The sequence below is a fragment of the Lonchura striata genome, chromosome 4 (assembly GCF_050655825.1).
Source record: "Lonchura striata isolate lonStrDom1 chromosome 4, ASM5065582v1, whole genome shotgun sequence".
Lineage (NCBI taxonomy): Eukaryota > Metazoa > Chordata > Aves > Passeriformes > Estrildidae > Lonchura > Lonchura striata.
This window is the reverse complement of record NC_140706.1, coordinates 66,929,295-66,950,724: the sequence shown is the minus strand read 5'-3', so window position 1 is coordinate 66,950,724 and position 21,430 is coordinate 66,929,295. Positions and strand designations below refer to the sequence as shown.

Sequence of the window (21,430 nt, the reverse complement as noted above, 5' to 3'; positions counted from 1 at the left end):
ACCAAGCTTGACAAAGCTGGAAATAGTTCCACCTTCTCCAAGTTGTAGTATCTCAGAAAATAATATTATCTTAAAGAAACAAATGAATTTTAAAACCCTTTAGGAACAGCACCAAGGACTGTGTGTGTCTATTTCAGGAGGTACTGAACTGCTGTTCCCTGAGGAGTTTCAGCACCCTGGATGCTGGGTACTGCTTTGTTTTAAATCATCTCCACAAAGGTTTTTTGCAATCAAATAATTTACTTTTATACGTGTTTTCTACCAGAGGGAGGCTGTGTCACAAGCAATACCAGTCAGCACCTGCCAGAAATATAGAGGCCACACTTCTGGTGCTTGCTCTTTGATTTGATACAGAAACGGAACTAGCTGTGACCAGCATTTCCACCTAAGGTCTGGAGAGGATAACCTGATAATATTGGGGAAATTCATGTGACTAAGAAGCATCTGCAGTGTCTTTCCCAAATATAACAGCAGTTAGAATATCCATTTTCCCAGAGAGACAATCATATGCATTAAACCTGCTCATCTCTTCTGCCACACTACTAGAGATTAAGCAGGCACTAGACTGGCTTATTGAGGTCTCACAGTTGCTCTGTTTCCTCTTTTATGGTGGGTTCTTTTTCTGTGTTAAGCTCATATGTCAATGGGCAGCTTTCATAGAGTATTGGAAGTATGTGACCGGCCAGTATTCCCTTCATTTTTTTTATTGCTGTAGGTCTTTATTGGGTTGGATATCTTCCTCTTTACAAGAACCTTTCTGTCAGAGAAACAGAAGACAGCTTTCTCCTGCCTTCCTGGAAAGTCCTGCATGGAATGGACTCCTGCAGGTCACAGGATCACAGCAGTGATTCAGTGAAGTGCACATATTCCACTCTGACCCCTGTGCTCCTCACGCTGATCTGACAGTCTCTTTTGGGAATCTGAAGAGCTTGAACAGCTCAAAATATTGTTGATGAGCTGCTGAAGGTTGGCCTACGGTTTTTGTAGACTCATAAGGGAATTGAGTGTGCACTCTGTAAATCATTTTATGGCTGAATCTCAGCTGATGCTGAAGGCTTCAGACCTCCATTTCAGCAATGTGGTCAAAGGCAGGCTAGTGGCAACTGAAAGTAACACCAGGTGACTGCTGTATCCAGTGGTAGTTTGTGAAAATTGCTTCAGTGGTCTCAGTACAAATTTTACTGACAGAATCATAGTATCTCCAAAAAAATGAATCCAAAAATAACTCCTAGTCAAAAGTTCAGGAACTGACAAGGTTTTAAAAACAGGAAGAGTGAACTTGCCTCTTCCCAAGAAGTATTCTCTGTACACCAGCAATGAAATGCAAGGGGGTACATTGATGTTAGCACCACCCAGGCTGTCAGTAAAGAACTTCTGTCCTCAGAAATACCAAATCAAGTTCATAAGGATTTCCAACACCACTTTCCCACCAGGCTGCAGTGATCACAAAACTGAAGAGCATTTCCTCCTTCTCACATCTCAGCAGTCTGTAAGCCCTGTGCCTGTCACAGCATTCCCAAGAGGCCTCCTTTACCATTCTGTCTCATCTCTACAAGCAGCTGCTTCCATTTTGCATAAGAGTTCTTGGAGCTCTTGCTTTGCTTTTGGAAGCTAAAGCACTGAAAAACTGGTGAATAACTACGTTCTGTTGGGAAGATGAAATCCCACTGCAGATGGAGAGGTTTGCTTAACCTGTAAAGAAATTCTGGAACAGCTATTGCATTGGCAAAATTCTAAAATGTAACGAAGTTTGAGTGTTCTTGGCTTCTCCTAATTTGCTTTCTTTAGGGATGTAGCTGCTCCTCACTCTGCAGATGTTTGTCCCATTACTATTCACAGGAGTTAAATATACACAGATACATAAGAGAGACTTGACCATCTACTCTCAATATTCCAAGGTCAGCTGAAGTCTGGACCTTTTACTTTATGCTCCACCAAGAGAGAACAAAACTTATGCAAGACTTCCTCAGGGAGCACTGGGTCTGAGGTTTTTCACAGTGCACAGGGCTAAAATTCAAATATGAAGCACAGCTGTTTGGACAGGAATGTTGGACCTCTTTGTTTTGAACTACAGTGACCCACTCAGCCTCACCAACGCATGAAACTCTGAAATTCCTGCACAGCTAATGACTGGGATGTGAAATTGCCTGGCAGGCAGTGACCAGTTTAGGATCTTCTGGGATTTGCAGGTGGAAGGACTGTTCTTTCTCTATCTTTCACTCACATTGCTCACACACATCATTCCATCCAAATTTGGACCTCTGTCCACCGCCCAAACTGCTGACCCAGTGATCTTGTTGCAGATGGTGACATTCTTCCCTTCTTCTAAGGATAAGTATTTTTAAGCCCCTGGTAACAGATAAAAATAAAAAGGAAAGCAATATGGCATAAACCAGTTAGTGAGTTTAATTAGAGACAGACCTCCTCTTTTAAATACTTTTTATATCCCCTGGGTAGTGCATGTATTTAATACATAAGTATTTAATACACAATAATAAAGTGCTACTTAAACCTTTTCTTTGATTTAGCTGCAATTCCACAAATATTTAGAATACCAGCAATGAGTAACTTTGCAGAACCAAGACATGATATGCTTCATTAATAACCAAATGTTAAATAAATTACTAAAAAGACTGGCAATGGCTGTAGTGGCTTGGATGAGGTGGAGGCTGCGTGGCTGACTGGGCTTTCCTTGGAGTCAATAATAGATCTTCTTACATCCCCATATATTTAGAATTCAATTTTAGATCATTCAATTCAATATCATCTTCTTTCCAAAATTATATGTATTTTCTATATTAATGCCTGATCACAACAAGATAAGGGGTATCTTCTTCTGTTCTGGGTGTCTGACCTTTCATTTTGCTGTTGCAAAGCACATGAACTGCTATAGAAAGACTGTGGAAAAAACCCACAATTTTTTCTGTAGGGATATAATGAACATCTTCGTGCATCCAAGATAATAGGAATTCCAGAATTCATGCTTACTATAAAACACAGCAAGCAAAAACAAAGTAAATCCTGATTTAATGCAGAAATAATTTCGACTGCATCTTTGGCATCTTTGGCTGGGTATGACATGGAAACATGGAAACTGGTGCTTGTTTATGCTTTGCTCCTTTTTTTTTTTTTCTTTTTTTTTTTTTTTTTCTTTTTTTTGTCTGCATTAAAATCCCACACGAGAAAAAAAATTTTTTTTTGGGGACTGGGTTCTAATGAGCTGAGTAGTAAGTCTGTTTCTTTTCAGCCAGGAAAACGCAAGGAGTATAAAATCCAGATGGTTCCATGATGCTGGAACCAGCCACGTCACATTGATTAAAGGAAACCTATAGGAAATCAAGTAAAAATCCAAACACCAGATAGTGAGAGCAGAAAACTGGCTGCACTGCGGGGTTTCATCATAACTCTGGCCTCCCCAAACGTTGCTGAATGTTAACCTGTATTTAATATTCATTAAGGTGTGGGAAGGCAGGCAGGCCTTGCAGAGGTATGGAGCAGCATCTGGAATCCCTATGGATAACTGCAGGACTGTTTATTCTTCTTTGTTTATTATTCTGAGTGTGTGCTCTCTCCCTCTTCCTCTCTTTGTCTCCCTTTGTGTAATAAAGCTCCTCTAGGCATATAAAGTAAGTCATCTGGAATTGTGCAACTCCTTCTGCCAGGAAGCTGGAAAAGCCCCTCTCCTGTGCAGAGAGAAAAATATGGACTCATCACAAACACTGAGAAATTACAGAAATACCGCATTTGTATTTGGATTACATTTGCATTACATTCCCACTGGTAAAAAAAAGAAATCTCATTTCATCCTGTCCAAGATGTTATGTTTATTTAAAACTTAAAAAAAAAAAGGCATATTTTAAAATAACATGAAGCCTGCAAAGTGCATTGAAAGGCTTCAGTGTCAGAGATGCTTTGTCTGCTAACGGGTGCAGAGAAGGAAAAGGAAATAAACAGAGAGGAGCATCTTTTACAGCCACATGGCTAGTGAAATCTTGTATTTATTCTTTGGGGATAGGGCAGAGTAGGTGCAGAGCTGCTGGTTGGATAGGAACCGGCAGTGTTTTTATTGGCAGGAGAGCCTGAGTGGCTGAAAGGTGGCCATTAACACCCTGACACGAAGTGCTGACAGGGCGATTATAAGATTAACACCCCGTGTTATATTAACAGTGTCAAAACCTCCCCTCACCTGTCAGGGAGGAGTAATGGCACGAAGGAAAACATTACAGACAAACGAAGATTTTTAACCTGAAAATACCACGCAGCTCCTCTTTCAAATTGGTGTAAATATCTAAGTGACCTACAAAAGCCCAAGAAAATGAAAGAATATATTTGAAATCAAATTTAAAGTGTAGTTTCACAAGCTGGTGTAATATCTAAGTGACCTAAAAAAGCCCAAGAAAATCTTTGAGATCAATTTTAAATTGTAGCTTCACAAGTGTGCTTGGCCACTTGTCTTGCCATTTTTATTCCACAATTGCCCCCTCCTTCTAGTGTATGTGCATAAATTTCGATTATATTTCATATTATAAGCAATGGTTGTATATGACCTGTATGTTTGTCTGTAAGGTCCATAGATAAAAACTATAATAACATATTCTTTATATAGAATTCAGTTTCTAAACAAGATCAAGGCAGAATCAAGGCATCCAAAAGGCCACAAAGTGCTAATGTGTTGCATAAGAAAAGTTCAGATTTGTTTGAAGTCAGATTTTGGGGGTTTTTAGAGAGTTGCAATTCCAACAGATCATGAGAGTTTAAGGTTGTTGAAACCCCTTAATAAAATGGATATAGATCACTTAGGACTTGTCACAAATTACCGAAGCACCAGCTGAAAAGTTCAAATGTCTTGGAAGAAGATGCAACAGAAACATTTAATAACTAAACAAGGCTAAAGGACGGATTTTTGAGCACTGTTTGGTTTGGGGGCTGTTGGAAGACAATGCAAAAAGCTCACAAACACTTTCAGATCTTCTCTTATGCTCTGCAGAAAATGGAGTATTTATTATAGCAACTGATGAGAATTGCCAAAGGTAGGGAGTTTCCAATAAACAGGATTCTAGTTTTAGGAACAACCTGTTAAAGTATTTGTATGTGTAATTTTATTACATCATCTGCTTTGGCTGACACAAAGGTCTCCAGGGCAATTCTGAACTTTAAAGTCATCTATAGAATTGAGTATTTCATCTACATATCTTTTGTACTTCAAAAAATGGAAAATATTACATAATTCAGAGAAAATTATGTTTAATCATGTTTTATTGATGATATTCAGGCAGTTTTCCATGCTGACAAGAGCCTCAGAATATTTTCTGAAATGTCAGAAATGCCTTTAGAGATTTTTCGCATTTCAGAAGATTTCTTTTTAAAAACGAGGGAGAGTCAAGACACACTATCAAGACAGTAGGGTGTTCAGCAATCTAATTTATACCAAGATCAGGTGGCCACTAAAAAGACACTCAATACAGTTTTCAGGGATTTTAATTTATGTATGATTTGCTTTAATTAATATATTTGAATTAATATATTTTAATTTAACATTTAATTAATATATCACTTTAATTAATATATAATTCACTTGTTTGCCAAGGTAATGACATGGAATTGAGCTATAAAATGCTCCAATCCGCTGCCTTATCTGCTCAGCAAAGGTGTAGTTCACTGTGCTTTGTTTTACTTTTCTTAGTAGGCTTAAGGCACCTTGTGGAAACCCTGTGTTGCATTTATCTCCTCTGGAAGCAGGCAAAAACTGTTTCACAGGAAAGGGAGGACTGTGCAGCTCTTTTTTGGGTGAGACAGGCAAGCTCTTTGAGTGCTGCTTCTGCCAGGGAGCACTGAGAGGGGATTTTGGGCTTGGTGGGGCTCAAATCAATGGTCAGTGCACGCCACGGATTTGCTGTCTCTGAGCTCTGAATGGGAGCAGAGCAACGGGCTGGATCTGCTAATCCTGATCCCTTCCTTCTGCACATCTTGGGGGTGACAAGGAGAGGTGATGGCTCACACTGCCCCAGCCCCAGCCCTCCTTTCACAGTTGCAAATCAAGAGACACTTTGGCAAAGCTGAGGTGGCAGTCAACAACAACAAAAAGCCACCACACAATGGAAGCCACCAAATTGTTAGTAAACTAGGAAATCATGTGTAGACGTGAATGTGGGAGGGGAACTACCTAAGACCTTGTTTACAAAGGAGCAAAGACATAAAGGATGACTTTCTGTGACCACTGAAGGGATAACTTCATCAGGATATACTTGTGCCAGAACATGATTCCTACATGTCAATCATGTTGAAGTGCTGGGATATTTACTGTAGCCATTTGCAAGGGTTTCTGAGTGAACAAGATGGGTTAATTTTGGTTTGTGTTTGGGTTTTTGGGGGTTTAAAAATTTATTTAAATTTTTTTTTAATCTGATGCCTTTACTCATTGAGAAGAAAATGAATATACACTCTTGAATATACACTGCACTCCACCACTGTGCAGAAAAGAAAAAACTAATTTTTAAATGACCCGTGTAACCATGTGTTGTTTTAGTGTTATGTGACAAGCAGTAAATCATCTTAGTGCCTTCTTTTTTTTAAGTAAAAAGCCATGTATTGCACTTTTGCCTCAGACAAAGTGCTGAATGACTTAAACCCCACCTACATTAAACCAAAAATTCCTCCTTCTCCAGAAACAGCACATCTGTATTGTCAGCGTACAGAAATCACATCTTCTGTAATCCCTCCATTATCTGTCATGTGAGGTGTGCATTCTCAGATAAAACATGTGCTTATTTTCCATGCTCTGGTTTTCCCAGAAAGGTAGCATGTTACATATTGTCCAGTGAAAGGATAAAATTGATGCTGATTTAGATTTTTAGAAGATAAAATGCAAAACTTTGTCCTAGAAATGTAGGTCTGCCTGGTACAAGGGCACTCATGAGCATCCAGAAGACAGTGGGAGGACGTGGAACAGAGCCCACAAAACAGCATTTTAACATGGACAACTGCTGTCTTCCTCTGTGTCTTTTCATCTGCAGAGCTTTGCCTTCCTAAACAGATGGCTGGGGAATGATGGATTTTTAAGGCATTTTTAGCACAGTGTACACAAAAGACTACTTTTCCATCACTTTCAAAAATACTTCAGTGCACTAAAATATTTAGAGAACTTTTTAAGAATATATATAATTGCTGGAGATGGATCAATTTTTTCCCATCTTTATTTTCCAGGCTATTTTTTAGCACATAAACAGATCACTCCTGCTGTCCTTTTTAGACTGAAAAACCCCTCAAATTCTTGTATATATCAGTGACACCATGGTGAAATTGCAATAGCAACACAAAGCAAAAGAATTCCTGCTTAGAGTATTGCAGCTTGGAAATGGGTCAGGTCTGGACAGGGTATTGAGGGATGAATACTGCCAGCAGCTAACTTTTCCCATATAATCCTCACAGATCCAAAGTGGGAAGTTTACATCACCAACATCCCCCAAGGGTTGTGGATGGAATTCAACCCTTGCCCATGGGGATTGCTTGGTGGCACTGCTCTACTGACACCCGCCACAGCAGGGTACAAGCCCTAAAAACTTTCCCATTCCCACTCCAGCATCTCTATATTTGGATAGTGGACAAAATTCTTCCATACTTGAGGAAAGGAAAGAAAGCAAAGGGTGCAGGGCAGCTCAGTTGGCTCCATGGCCATTGCTGCTGTTTGTTTCTTGGGATCTGTCAGGATTGACGGGTGTCTAGAACAAAACAAGCCCCGGTTTTGAAAGGTTGCTTAATGAAAGAAACAAGTTTCAACCTTATTGTGTGTCTTTGTGCAACCAGAGGTTCTGTTTGTTTAGAAAGCTAACATTTATACAGATTATGCACTCGCCGTGGTTCCGTGCCAAAAAACACACGACTGAAATGGGCCTTTCCACCACTCTCTCAGTGCTGAGCTGTGATTGTTTTTACAGGAACTGGATCTTTGAAGCAATAGCCCTGGTAGAGCAAGGGGGAAAGCATGCACCTTGTGCAATGATTTGCAAATGATGGCTTGGGCAAAAGGGTGCTGTCACTGTCCTGACTACCCCAAATGCTGTGTGATTAAAATAACTACCAGTGAGGGTGGGAAGGGTGATCAAGCAAAGCTGGATGATGTGGGGGAAAGGTCACCAGTCAAGGAAGTAAAATTTTTATGCAATGTGACACTTTTGATTGATTAAGCCATCCAAAAACTGTTCAAAGTATTAAAAGCAGTAAAATAAGAATAATTAGAGATGGCAAATTGAACTTGAAAAGTCACTGAGCAGTGGCTCAAGCTGCAAATTTGTACTTGCTCCTCATTATCCTGCTCTTGAAAATGTTTGAAATGTTTCCTAAATGAGCAGGGGTCCTAAGAGAGAATTGTTCACCTCGTGTTTGTATGTGAGTGGATATTGAGAGCCCTTTTAAAAAATTCACTTAGAGAAAAAAATGGAAAATTATAATGCTCAGAAGGATCTACTTGGACACGTGTTTTGTAATAACATATTGCAGGAGTGAATATCCAGCCTGACAAATGCACTTTTTATCAGTCAGTGGGTAGAAATGAAAACAAGGCATGTAGTTAGAGAGTGCTGGAAAATTCTTGATTTTTCTCAGTGGAATATCCTTCCTGGGAGACAATGGCTTTCCTATGGAACCATTCCCCACATTAAGGATGTAGGAAAAAAGGAAACATTTTTCTGCTTTCCAATATTTTTCCAGCTGAGGAACAGTGACAAAGCTTAAGGATGTGATTTTTCTCCCCCCTTCACATTCTCACACTTTCTAAATGTTTTCCAACTGGCAAAACAGCCACTGTTACTTTGTGCTCTTTCCTGCCTTTTGAAAAAAAAGTAGTTTTAAAGGACAGGAAAGTCCTGTTTGAAAACAGTGCTTCTATTTCTCTGTTCTGAACTATTTCTGGAGACAAGAGTAGAATTGGATTATTTTTCTTTTCATAACTATGAAATGAAAAATTCACCACTTCGGAAAAGATTCTTCTCTGAACCATCTTCCCTGAAGCGTGTTTTAAACCTGCAGTTATTTTTCACTCACCTTTATGTGGGGCTCTTTATTTTGGCCAAGTCTATCTTAAAGAGACAGTCTCCCAACAGATTTTTCACTGTTTTCTTTTAAATAGACATCTGTGGGCTGATTTGCATCAGCAAAGTGTTCATTAAAAAGGATTAAGCATGGTTAAGTGCTGGGGCCCCATCAAAGAAAGTGAGGCTAAACACCAGGCACCTTCCCTCCATTGAAGGTGCCAACCCAAGCATCCCAATTTGGGGGCTTTTTGCCTCCCATACATCAAGAAACCTAAAACTTTTCATAATACAGCACAAATTACCACTTCAGCAAGTGAGTAAATAATCACTGTTGACTTTTCTCTGGCACAAGATTTACCTCAGGATTGTGTGTTGGTGGCATGAAATGTGCTGTGACTTGAGGGGCTCTTCCCCCCCACAGCCATTCCTGTCTTTCCCCCTGTGTCCACCCAGAGCAAGATTTAAGTGGTTAAATTGCTTTGTTCATCCCTTTATCAATGGCTGCACATGCTGTGGACCCAACTGGTGGAGGTAGATGAGTCTCACCCCTGTTAGGGGAGGTCTCACTGTGTGGGCAAAAAACCCAGACCCTAATGATGGGGAGAAAACATGACCTGGAAAGGCAGCAGGGATTCCTTCCCTTTCATCTCCTGTGCTTTCATTTCCAGCAAGGAGGAGGAAGTTGGAAATTTCTTTGAGCAGGCTTTCTCTATTTCAGAGACAGAGGAAGAAGATGCTGAGTAGCAGCAGGATCCCAAGGCAGGGGAACCTGCTCTGTGCCTTTGCAGAACATGCACAACTGCCCCAAAGTGAGGAAAATATTGCAATTTATTTAATGTTTATTGCTGAGCTGCCCCATTTCATCAGGTCACCCTTTCCCCCTCCGATATATAAGTGCTGGAATTACCTGGCATGCTGCTCTAAATGAAGATTTCTCTTGAAAAAATAGAACTGAAGGGTCCAAACTGTCACTATATTTCCTACAATCCTACAAAGTTTACTGAAGAGGTTGTAGGGTTTAGCAGATTGTCATCCTGTAATTACATATTGTGTCTCAAGACATATTCAAGCTGGGGATGGAAGGCTTAATAAAGAGCTGAACTGTGTAAGGCTCTCCTTCAGAAAAATCTGCCTGGAAAGCTCATAAGAAAAGGCTTTCCTGTGAGATTTTCTATACTTCCTACTTGAAGAGAGGCTGGAAACTGGAGAATAGTAATTCTGTTCCAGCTGAAGTGGGTAGGTGCCAGAGGTTTAGGAGGCTAGGGGAAAGGTGAGGGGAGGAAAAGGGAGTTCTACATTTTCTTCAGAAATTTGGGCCCATCTTGAGTTTTTTTGGAAGAAGCTAGTACTCTTTTTTGTTTTGTTTTGTCTGAACAAATTTCTTCCCCTCTATTTTGTCTAAATCACCTGGCTGAAGTACAGCCCAAGCCTGGCTTGCTTGGACCAGCTCAGCCCACACTACTGGAGAAGAGCTTTGTGCCTGGCTTGATCCAAATCCAGATCTTAGCTTCCAGGATGGTCTTTGGTTCAGGAACATCAGTCAATATCAGCTTGTTTTGATGTGAGGCTCTCCATTTTCCTAAAGAACAGGCTTCATTTCCCTCTGCTAGTGCTGAGAGAAATTGCCAGGTGTTTAAGACATCTGCAATTCAATTTTCAAGGTGCTGAGATAGCCTTCATAGCTGATAACCCCTTCACAGCTTGAAAACATGACCTGAAATTGGCTGGTTCTGGAATGGGAGATCAGCTGAGAAGCAGAAACTAGGGCATAAAAAGCAAAGCACCTGGCAAATTCTTTACCATATTTTCACCCCTGAAGAGGAAAAAGAAGGGATCAGAGGGACTAATCACAGTCCCCTCAGAAGTACATGATGCCAGCCTGACAGATGAAAGACACACCTATCCCCACTCCAAAAAGTGGCATCAGCAAGATGGCAGCAAAAACATAATAGATAAGAAAAATCCATCAGATTTTAGTTTGGTTTCATCCTGTAAATGGCACACAAAATGACTTCTGCCACTGATTTGCTGCCACCCTTCTCCAAAACAGTGATGAGTGCTGTAATTTTTAGGTGCCTGTATTGAAGTAAGGCAGAACTAAGAGTTTTTTTCAATCCCTCAAATGCTTTGTCTTGAAACCAGTTCCTGCCACAGACAAGGCTCTTCCAGGAGAGTAGCTCTGTCCTGCACTGTGCTACCAAGAATAAACACTCCATGAACATAACTGCCAAAAGAGAAAAAAAAAAAAATCCCTCCCTTCCATTTTTTTCTTTCCTTGCAAGGCCCAACATGCTGTCTTTGGACAGATTTCAATCCTGCTTTAATTCATTAAAAAAGTGAAACAAAATCAGCATTTACATCCTTGACAGCTGGCAGGTTTTATGTGTTCTTACTGCTTCTGCCAAGTTTAAAAAAAAAAGTTTTCATTCAGCTCTGTCATGGATCTTGGGACTGCTGGAAGTGTGAGAGATGTCAAAATGTACTCACAACAATGACATACAGTACCTGAAGGCAGGAACGTATTATGCTAATGCACTGGTGTAAAGGAAGTTACAATTCTCTTTTTCACTCAAAAACCAAACCAAAACAAACCAACAAAAAGCTCCATGACAACATCAGAAAATATACCATTCTTGAAAGAAGGAGCATTTTGCTTTCCTCAAAGCCATCTGACATGTTCCAAGAGCTTTCTGTTCACCAGATTGCATTCCAGTCTATACTAGGAGGGGAAAAAAAAAAAAAGAGAGAGAGCCAAATAACTGCTGGCTTATTCACATTTTTTGATTCCTGTTGCTCCTGTGAGGTGGGAATGGTCATGGTGGGAATGGTCATGCAGCTCAGGTGCTGGGATGGGTTGCCAAAGTGCTATGGGCAAATCTTCTGCTGCAGACCTTGGGAACTCAACTCTTCCCCACTGCCATCAGGTCCATGGAGTTCACAACCCTACATGGTTATATTTGCAACATGCCACAAACAGGGGAAATGGAAATATTACAGCGATTACAAGGCAGTGATAGCAGAGCCCTGCAGCTGCTTTGGTAGAAATGAGCAGAAATGCCACTTGGATTTTGATGGGGGCAAAAATAAACTAGGAATTGGCCCTTGCATTTCCTTGCCTGGCGGCCCACTCCAAGGAAATGCAAATGTGAGTTAAATCCATCTAAGCACAAGTGTAAGAGGCAAAACTTCTCTCCACCCTGCACAGCTGTTTATATTAGAGAGAAGCCCTTTTGGAAAGAAAGAGGAGAAGCACCCCACGGTATAATTACAAGCCATGAGCACAGCCCTGCTATCATTTCCAGAGGCTTTTGGGAGGGAGCTGCCACAGCCTTGAGAACTGAATCCTCACTCAGGAAGGACAGATGCCAGATCATTATTATTGGCTTTAAGATAGAAAATACCTTATGGGCATAAGATTCTATTTACTGCCTGCAGTACATTTCAAAGAACAGCTATCTTGTCAATCACATGCCCTTTGTATTGCTCCACTAGGTCATTTTAATTTTGCTGTGGTTAGTTATTTTGGAATCGGTGTTATTCTTATGATCAGCTATCCCTTATCTACAGTGGTGAGAATAGCTTGGGGTTGTGACTTAAAGACCACAAGTATGACTAGTCTTGGCTCTGAACCTTGGAGACCCACAGGCACAGTCTTTTCTTACAGAATGCAATCATTGTGGCATGCACACAGCCCTGAGCTATTTCACTTATTAAGCCAACAACTGCTTAAAATGGCAAAGCTGCTCTTGGAAAAAATCAACTTGCTGCTTTCTGCCTGTACAAGATCCCTTTTGATACAGATAAATTTTTAGAAAATCTAATCCTGGGGCTATTGTCTACCTCTGAGATACAGTTACAGCAGGGTAATGAGGAGACTCTCAGTTGCTGTGAGCTGCTGTGCTCATCTTCACCTGCACTGTTGTGGATGCAACAGGGAGAAATGATTTCTTCTCCACCAGAGTTCCTTTAAAAAACCCACACCAGTGGAAATGTGGCTTTGTGTGTATATCTGGTATCTGGGACATCTAGAAAACCCCAGCTGAGGGAAGAGGAATAGTGTGGTGTTGCTTACAAGAGCTGGTTCTGGGAAGTTTCTGGAATGCTTCCCTGCGAGGGTGGTGAAGCCCTGATGGAAGTTTCCCACAGAAGGTGTGGATGTGCCATCTCTGGAAGTGTTCAAAATGCATTTGGATGAGGCTTTGATCAACCCTGTCTAGGGGAAGGTATCCCTGCCCGTGGCAGGGAGGTGGAATGACATGATCTTTCCAAGTTCCTTTCCAACCCAACCCAGTTTATGGTTCTCTGATTCTCAGTGCTGCTTCTCAGAAATCCTGGGCTGTTACAACCTGAGCCACTAGAGAGGTGATGTGTGCGTGTTGTGTTGGTTGATCACAAGAGTTGTCTCATGAAATCTTTCATCCACAGGCACTTTCCACTCCAAATCTGGCTTTCAGCTCCCCTTCCTGAGCAGGTTTCAGTGCATGGCACTGTGCTCCCCATGGGGAGCAGTGCTGCTCACCAAGCTCTGATCTGTGGCTGGACATGTGTGAAGTGCTGGCAGCTCTGGGAGCCTTTGAGATAAAATGTACTTTCTGAAAGTAAGATTACTCTTATTACTGAGCTGATGTGGAACTGTTTATTTTATTTGGTGTCTTTTCAAATAATTTAATTATCATATTAGTTGTGTTCATAGCTCATATTCTAAGGGCACAATTGTGTGAGTGAATGAAAGAATGCCTCCCATCAATTTCATTGTACAAACAGCCTGGAGCTCTCTCTACCTTAAATATATATCCAGAATGCGTGTGGGAAGTGGAGAAAAACTTCAGAAACAAAAGGAGCTCTTGCCCAAAGTCTCTTTTGAGGACTTCCAGTAATTTTCTAAAATAGCTAATGATCCTTTAAAGTCTGGGAAAAAAACCCCAGTAGTTCTATACTCTGCTCAATGCTCATCAAATGGTTCCCCAGTAGTTTACAATCAATAAGATTTTGCTTTGGCCCTATCAAAGTAAATATAAAAATAAAATCGCCAAATTCTGCTATTAGGCATCTGGGAAAGTTCTGCTTTTCCACATGAAATATATGACAAGCCTGGAATATTGAGACTGCCAAAAAAGTTTATCTCCACACCATATAAACAGTGCAGTTGAAAAAAATATTACCTTATGAAACTTATAGCCAGCAGGGTTATAGAAAATTTATATAGAGAGATATAGGGAAATCAGTAAATAGAATTGCTATCTAGCATGTTTTGTGGAGGCTTTTTTACATATATATAGATATTCCCAGTTATTCTCCCTTTAGATCATGCAGTTGAAAATGTAGTAGCACAAGAATTCAGAAATATTTCTAGAAAGAAAAAAGGCAACCTCCAGAAGACACAACCCACTGCAGAAAGACCTCAATGTGTCAAAATTATATTCTTCCTTTTCCTCCTCCCAAAGAAGAAACCACAATGTTTTCTCTGAGAAAACATTTTAGTCACAATGCAATGATACATTTTTCAGGTGAAATATTCTTCTCTCAAGAGGCTTGGTTGATCCCCTCCCTTTTCCCTCATATGCTGGTATACCACACTAGAAAAGCATGTCCTCTCTGCAGGAAAAACCTCTGACCACCCTGTACTCTAGGTCAGAAAGCCCTGAGTGGCATCAGTCTGGTCAGCTCCAGCTCCGTATTCCCAGCCAGATGTTCCCCAGGGGCCAGGGGGTGTCCCCACAACAGCTGGGGACCGCAGGGCACCTGCATGGAAGCTGCCCTGCCTCTCCCAGTGACCCCAGCTGCAGGAGCACTGCTGTTTGCTGAGGGCCTGGAATGTTCCTCACCCAGCTGTGCTCCTCTGGACGCTTCCCAATGGACTGCAGCACTGCTGACAGCATGGTGACACTACCCTTGGCCAGCTGACAACCAAAAGTTGCCTCCACACACCCTGGATTGGACCTATTGTCCTTCCTTTGACCCTCAGCTCCTTCCTCTGGCTCTGAGTAATGAGTGTAAGCAATCCCAACTATTCCAATCTATCTTTTCCCTATTTTTCTTCTAGTAGAGAGGATATTCCTCCTTCACTGCTCACATTCAGATTTGTCTTCTAAAGAAGTGGACACATCTGGTGGGGAGTTGGTGAGCCTGAGCTCATGCACTGGGAAGGGTTCCTGGAATACTCAGTATTTCTCAGGTAATTTGGGATAGCAACCTCCTCACAGCTGGAGGACTTCCTCTCCAGCATCTGAACAAAACACACCTGCTGAAGAGCAGGATCCTACACTGGATCCACAAACTGGATGTGCCTGGGCTTTGTCGTCTTGTATAATACAAAAGAAAAGGCAGAAAAATTCTTTACTGGGCACTGAATTCCCCAGAAGAATATGGCTGAACTTGCCTGCAAGCAAGTCACTGCTGTTTGCCTACTCTGCCTCAGATTCACCCTCTCCAGTCCATCTGTGAGTACTGTACTTCAGACAGTAACACTCAGATCAGACATTGCACAATTTGGGAACATGGGATCCATTTTCTTCCAGCATTTCTTAAGTATGTCACCGGCATGATTTGCCATTTAATTTTAAGTCAAAACTGACTGCAGAAGAGAGTCATGGAGGGGGTAGTCCACAGTTGCCACCCTATTATTAATGTTATCACCAATATTATCAACATGTGGCAGCTAAGTTCCCCTCCATAAGTCTTAAATGTAAAGCCAGGAGCCTCTGTAATAGAGACATAAGAAGGCCAGAAACCTCTGGAATAGAGACCTATGAAAATCTTAAATACTTGTGGACCAGAGAGATAATCAATTCTTTTCCCTGAATGGGGCATTGTTTCTGTCTGACAACCAAAAATGACCAAGATGAAATCTGAAGAAATTTAAGATGCAGAACTAAAATGCCATTGAGTGTCTACTGACTGAAAAGGTTTTTGTCAATGTGGGGCCAAAGTTATCCACTACCACGTACAGGCAGACAATCAGAGTGTGAAATAAAATTAGAGACTCTTAATTAGGCTTTTAAAATGCTGCTTGTTCACTACATAGTGATGTTTTAGCTCTGTTGCTCTGAGCATCTCCCTGTCCTAAAGACAGGAGCTGTGCTGTGTCTGACAGCTCAGAGTGGTGGTTACAAGGGAAGGATTTTTCTCTTCCTCACCTTACCACTGTGGAAAACATCTACAAATTGACACAAAGAGCAAGGCAGCAGCTTGCAAAAAATGCAAAGTCAAGCTTACCTGTGGCCCACCTCTGCAGCAATCTTGTTTACACATCAGCACCTCGGGAACAATCCCTACTTCACTCACATTCCTCAACAGCAGCCTTTATTATATGGTGCACCACATCCTCACATTAATTAGCACCTCACCGAGGCTGAGGATCATTTTTCAAAAGGACTGCAATTAACAAAATAAAACCAATCTCTTTTTAGTTCGAGCAGCATCACTTCTCCTCTCTCTTCAAAGAGAGGGGGTAAAATTGTTGCTTTCCTCTGCAAATCAGAAATGGAAACATTTCCCAACGCAGGGTGGTTTTCACTTGCCCACCACCTTTTGCCTGAATATTTGAAAGGACTTGGCAAAAGGGAAGGGTGGGGAAGGATATTGATTTTCTTTGATTTTTCTTTAGTTTATCTGAGGAGTTAGAGGCAAAGAGGTGGTAAGTAACTCGCCTCAGGTTACAGGATGACTCATGAGCAGTGTCTGGTTTTGTGGGCTCTTGGATTATTCACTCCAGCAGATAATCCAACAAATGCAATGATTTCTCTGTAACTCAAAATTTGGTAACTTGTCTATGACAGCTGGGGAGTCAGAGAGCTCTTAATGGCAGTGACTACAAAGTGATCTGTTGAAATACACTGTGTTTCTTTGGATGCTTTGCAATGTAATCTTCTCTCTGTGAGGAAAACCCTTAATAGATAGGGTTTAAAGATTTCTTTCCCTGTTTTCTAAACAAATTCTGTAGGAAAAAAAAAAAAAAAAAGCCTCGACTTAAAGTTTTATGTATAAAACCAGCTTAGATTTGTCATTAAAATACTGTGGCTGAAAAAGTGTCAACAAAACATAAAAATATTGGCTGTCAGTGGTAATCCAGCTCCCTCAGGGGCAGCCAGAGGGTGCCATGGTCTCCAGGAATGATTTTCTGGCTGGACTGGCCCTTCTGTGGTTGGGGATGTCTTTTTCCTCCCCAGGGGTGTTTTCAGGCTCCAGAAGCCAGGGCTGCCTGAGACAACTCCCAGGAAGCCCCATGATGGATTTGCTGGTGTTTGATTTTCCTGGTGGGTCATTCAATAGCTGTCATGCCCAAAGTGGCAGAGAAGTTAAGCTTAGAAAAAGCACAGTATTGCCTCTGGAATTCAAATAAATTTATCTTCTGGGAAAAACTTTTTATACCAAAAAAAAAAAAAAAGAACCTCATTTTTCCCTCTCCAGGAAGTCTCTCCATAGCCCCTTCATTATGGGACAACGAACAAGGCAGGCAATTCAATGACTTGTCCTCACAAGCCTGGTAAAGGCCCTAAGAGACACTTCCAAAATAATCCCAAATAATATCAGAAAGGAAAAGCTAATTTTCTACGTTCACTTTAGCCCTTTTTTGGGTGAAACATGGCAAAGCCACATGAAATGCTATACTGTGGCAGTGCCTTTGTGTCACCAGCAATATCTGTGTTTTGTAATGCACTTTTAGGACCTCCATGTGGCAAAGGGTTCTCTTGGCAAGCACGTGTTCCTTCCCCATTAAATACTCCTGTGAGTATTTAATACATATTTATAATATTTATTAAATATTAATATTTATTAAATACAGCTGTGAGAAGCTGTCAGTGCTGGTGGGTTTTTAATACCTGGGAAGAAGAATAATGCTGCATCACTATTGAAGATGGCAGAATTTACCCAAAAATATCCTGATGTTTTGGGATTCAGATTGCATGGAGCAGCTGGGCTTTAATCAAGTCTCTCACACAAATCTCTGCTACACTTATGGACCTGAAAACAAAACAAAACAAAACAAAGTAATGAAAAAAGATTTGGGACAATCATCACAGAGGGACTAAGAGCTATCTGGAGGTATCTCCCCTGCAGGCATTATGCCTCTGAACAGGGCAGAATTTAGGGCAAGTCAAAAAAAACTGCTGATCTGGAAATAATGGTGCAGGCTGGAAAGAGCCCACACCGTGCATGGCCCACCAGCTGTGTGCTTCCTCCAGCCAGCACCACAAAGGGAAACAAACACAGATCAGCTGCAAAATTATTATTATTTCAGCTCCCTTAAATCATTATTATTGTTATTATTATTGCTGTTGTTGTTATTACGCTCAGACCATTAAAGAGTGCAGTTTAGTGTCAGAAAGGTTTCAGTGGTTTCAGAGATGCTCTTGGAAAGGGTATGTTTGTGCTGCCTCAAGCCTCTCATTGTTATCCTATTTTCCAAGCAGTCTCATAACCTCTGATAAAGCACTCTAACAATTTTTTGCCATCACACATCAAAAAAATCATCCTGAGAAGATTCCTCCAGGCTGACCACAAAGGCACACCTTAGGGCAGTTGTGGCCACAGTGAAAAATGTGGCAGTACTGCTTGCCTTTGGAATATATTTGAAAATACATGGAAGCACATGTCCCTGTTTGCTTTTTGCACTGACAATGGCCAGAACTCAGGTTACGAGTACATCAAGTCCCTGCTAAGAACACCAAAGAGTGAAAGGGTGTGAATTCCAAGTGAATATGGACTTTCCAACAAACCTGGTACTAGTCCCCTGATATTTCTCCAGGACTATGTTCTGCCCTCCACAAAATTATTAGATTCTCTTAATGGATACCAGAGCTGGAAAAAAAATATATATACATTCATGCATGGTACATTTTTTTTAGTGGAAAACCAGGCTATAGCTTTCCCACTAACTACCGGATTCCTACTTTTTTCCTTTCAAAGGAATGTAATACATGTCAGCCTTAAGAAGAAGAAAAATTCTTATTTTCCAAATTGATGGATATTTAATTTCCTGTTACATTGGGAAAGATATCAATGCACTCGTGTTGAATCAACATGTTGAGCATCAATAATGAGTAAACCCAGTAATTCCTGTCAGACCTAATGTGTTAATGAAGAAAAAAAATACATATACTCCTGATCTGCATCATTTCAAGTTATAGAAGACAAGCTTTAATAGCCAGTGATACTCCATGCACTGCACCCACCTCACTAAATCCAGTGTGTTTCTCTGAAACTAATTTAAAGTCATAGAGCCAGAGCATATCCAACAGATGAAACAAGAATGTAAAAGACAGTCCTAAACCAGTTGTATTTTTCTGAACATTTCCACCTCTTTACATTAACTATAATTTCTTTGATTACAACTGAGTTTTTTTCCCCCTTTATACTGCTTAGAGAGCTTCACTCACAGCCGCTGTTTCCTTTATACCATTAATTATTCAGCCTGCTGCCCTGCTCATGTGAGTGTGAGAAAGCAACACAAAGAAACCAGGGAAAATATGAATGCAAAACCACAAAGGCATTGCCAAGACCAGGTGCAGACTCTGAAACTGGATGTTTCCGAGCCATCTTAGGACCAGCTCATGGTTAATATTGTCATTGTTGGGTTACCAGGCTTGTTATGCTCTGAGCTCTGGGCATTACTTTTTTTAAGGCACGTCCTAAGAGATTCAAGTTCCACCTACCAAAGATATTCAGAAGAAAACATCTGGCTGTGAAATTCTATGGGGAATGAGAATGCTGCCTAATAATAAATAGTATAGATAGATAGATAGATAGATAGATAGATAGATAGATAGATAGATATTTTAAATGAGACCTTAAATTCTTTAAGCAGAATCATGAGAATGGCATAATTCGCTTTAGCTATTGGTGCACCATTACCCTCACCATGTCCTCATTAAACTGCAGGAAAACCAGACCATTTTTAGGTTTAATTCCTTCTGCCTCCCCTTCTGTGATGTTTTCTTCTCTTCAGAGCTTGCTGTCCATTCCCCTCCTCTGGCTGGCCTTCCTCACAGGGTACATTCTGTTTCCTACCAGCCCTTTTCTCTCCTATGCCACGCTATGCCATACCATGCCATCCCATCCCATCTGAAAGTGTCCAGCCCAAAGCCAACAGGATGAGGACCATGCCAGCTGCTCCCTTGGGGGCTGAACTCTGGGACAGGCTTCAGTGCCCTGTTTGAACTCTGAGGGAAATCTGTGCCCAAGCACCCGGAGCAGCTGCCAGCAGCAGCCCTTTCATGCCCCCTCCCTCCTGTTTTGCTCCAGCTGCCAGAGCCGTTATCCCTCTTTTCTTCCTGCCTCCCCAAGCATTCAGGGCCACAGCTGTTTGATCAAGTCATGGTCCCTTTCTCTCAGAGACACTGGCAACCAACACAAAAAAAACACTGGTGAGGAGATCACATTTCCCTTCCCATTCCTTTTCCACCCACTGGGAACTCTGCCCTGTTCATTTGAGGGCACAGTGGACATCAAAGCTGCATGGTGGCTGCTGGGGGGCTGGCAAGGCACAACCCCCCAAAATCCATATATTCTCATCTTCCATTTATTTCCCCCTCCCACCGACCCCTGCAGAAGGAAGAGCAGGTGAGGAGTGCTGCAAAATGCTGGTCACGCTACTGCTCCTTCAATCACATCCTGAATTATAAAAGCAGATCACTTGGATTGAGTGTGAGGTACCAGTAAACTTTTGGATGTCCCTGGTGTATGATCTCATTCAGACAAGACACCTGTTGTGGGCTGCAGAGTCATAAACTGGTCCTGGGGAAAGAACTGTCTTCTCTCTGTTGTCCAGGACAGCTGATCTATCTGTTTGAAAAATCTATTTACTCTGCAGAAATTGCCATTTAAATATTAGCTGGGTGAAAATGTGAACACTGAAATAGAAATGCAAGTGCTCAGGTCCAGTGGAGATTATAAAATGTAGGAAATGATGGAATTAATTATTGTTAAAGAAAACCAAATCAACAACCTATAAGCAGCAAAGAGGTTTTGAAGTCTGTTGTAAACTTGTCTCTGACTCCAGTTAAATTGCTTTCCATAAGTAACAAAAAATTTTTGAAATTTATCTTCCAGGCTTTTGTCTTTGCTATACCTCTAACAAAGCTGTTAACAGATTCTTTAGGAGACCAGTACTTTAATTTTAATTTTTTATTGATAACTTCAGAAAATAAATATTGATGCTTTAAACTTTTGTTTTTCCTCTCCCTTTCTCCTCCCACTTTTTTTTTTTTTGCCATCACCTGCAACAGACAATCTAATAGCTATGTATATGTGTCATACAGTGAGAGGAAGGGAGATAGAGGAGCAATGGGCTCCATTTCAGTGTCCAAAATCAGGACTCTTTCATGGCACTCCATCCCAAATCTATCAGGAAACCCATTCTTCAGACATGAGTCTTGTGCCAGCTTCCAGATAGATATTCC

At 41.1% G+C, this 21,430-nt stretch overlaps 1 long non-coding RNA gene across 1 annotated transcript in view; it reads left to right on the top strand.

The window, feature by feature from the left end:
• LOC144246137 (uncharacterized) overlaps positions 1-20,864 on the top strand; it is a 207,838-nt gene extending 186,974 nt beyond the window's left edge. Inside the window, exon 7 of the long non-coding RNA XR_014955237.1 lies at positions 716-20,864. This is a non-coding gene — a long non-coding RNA (uncharacterized LOC144246137). The remainder of the gene's footprint in view (positions 1-715) is intronic.
• The last annotated feature ends 566 nt before the right edge of the window (positions 20,865-21,430 follow it).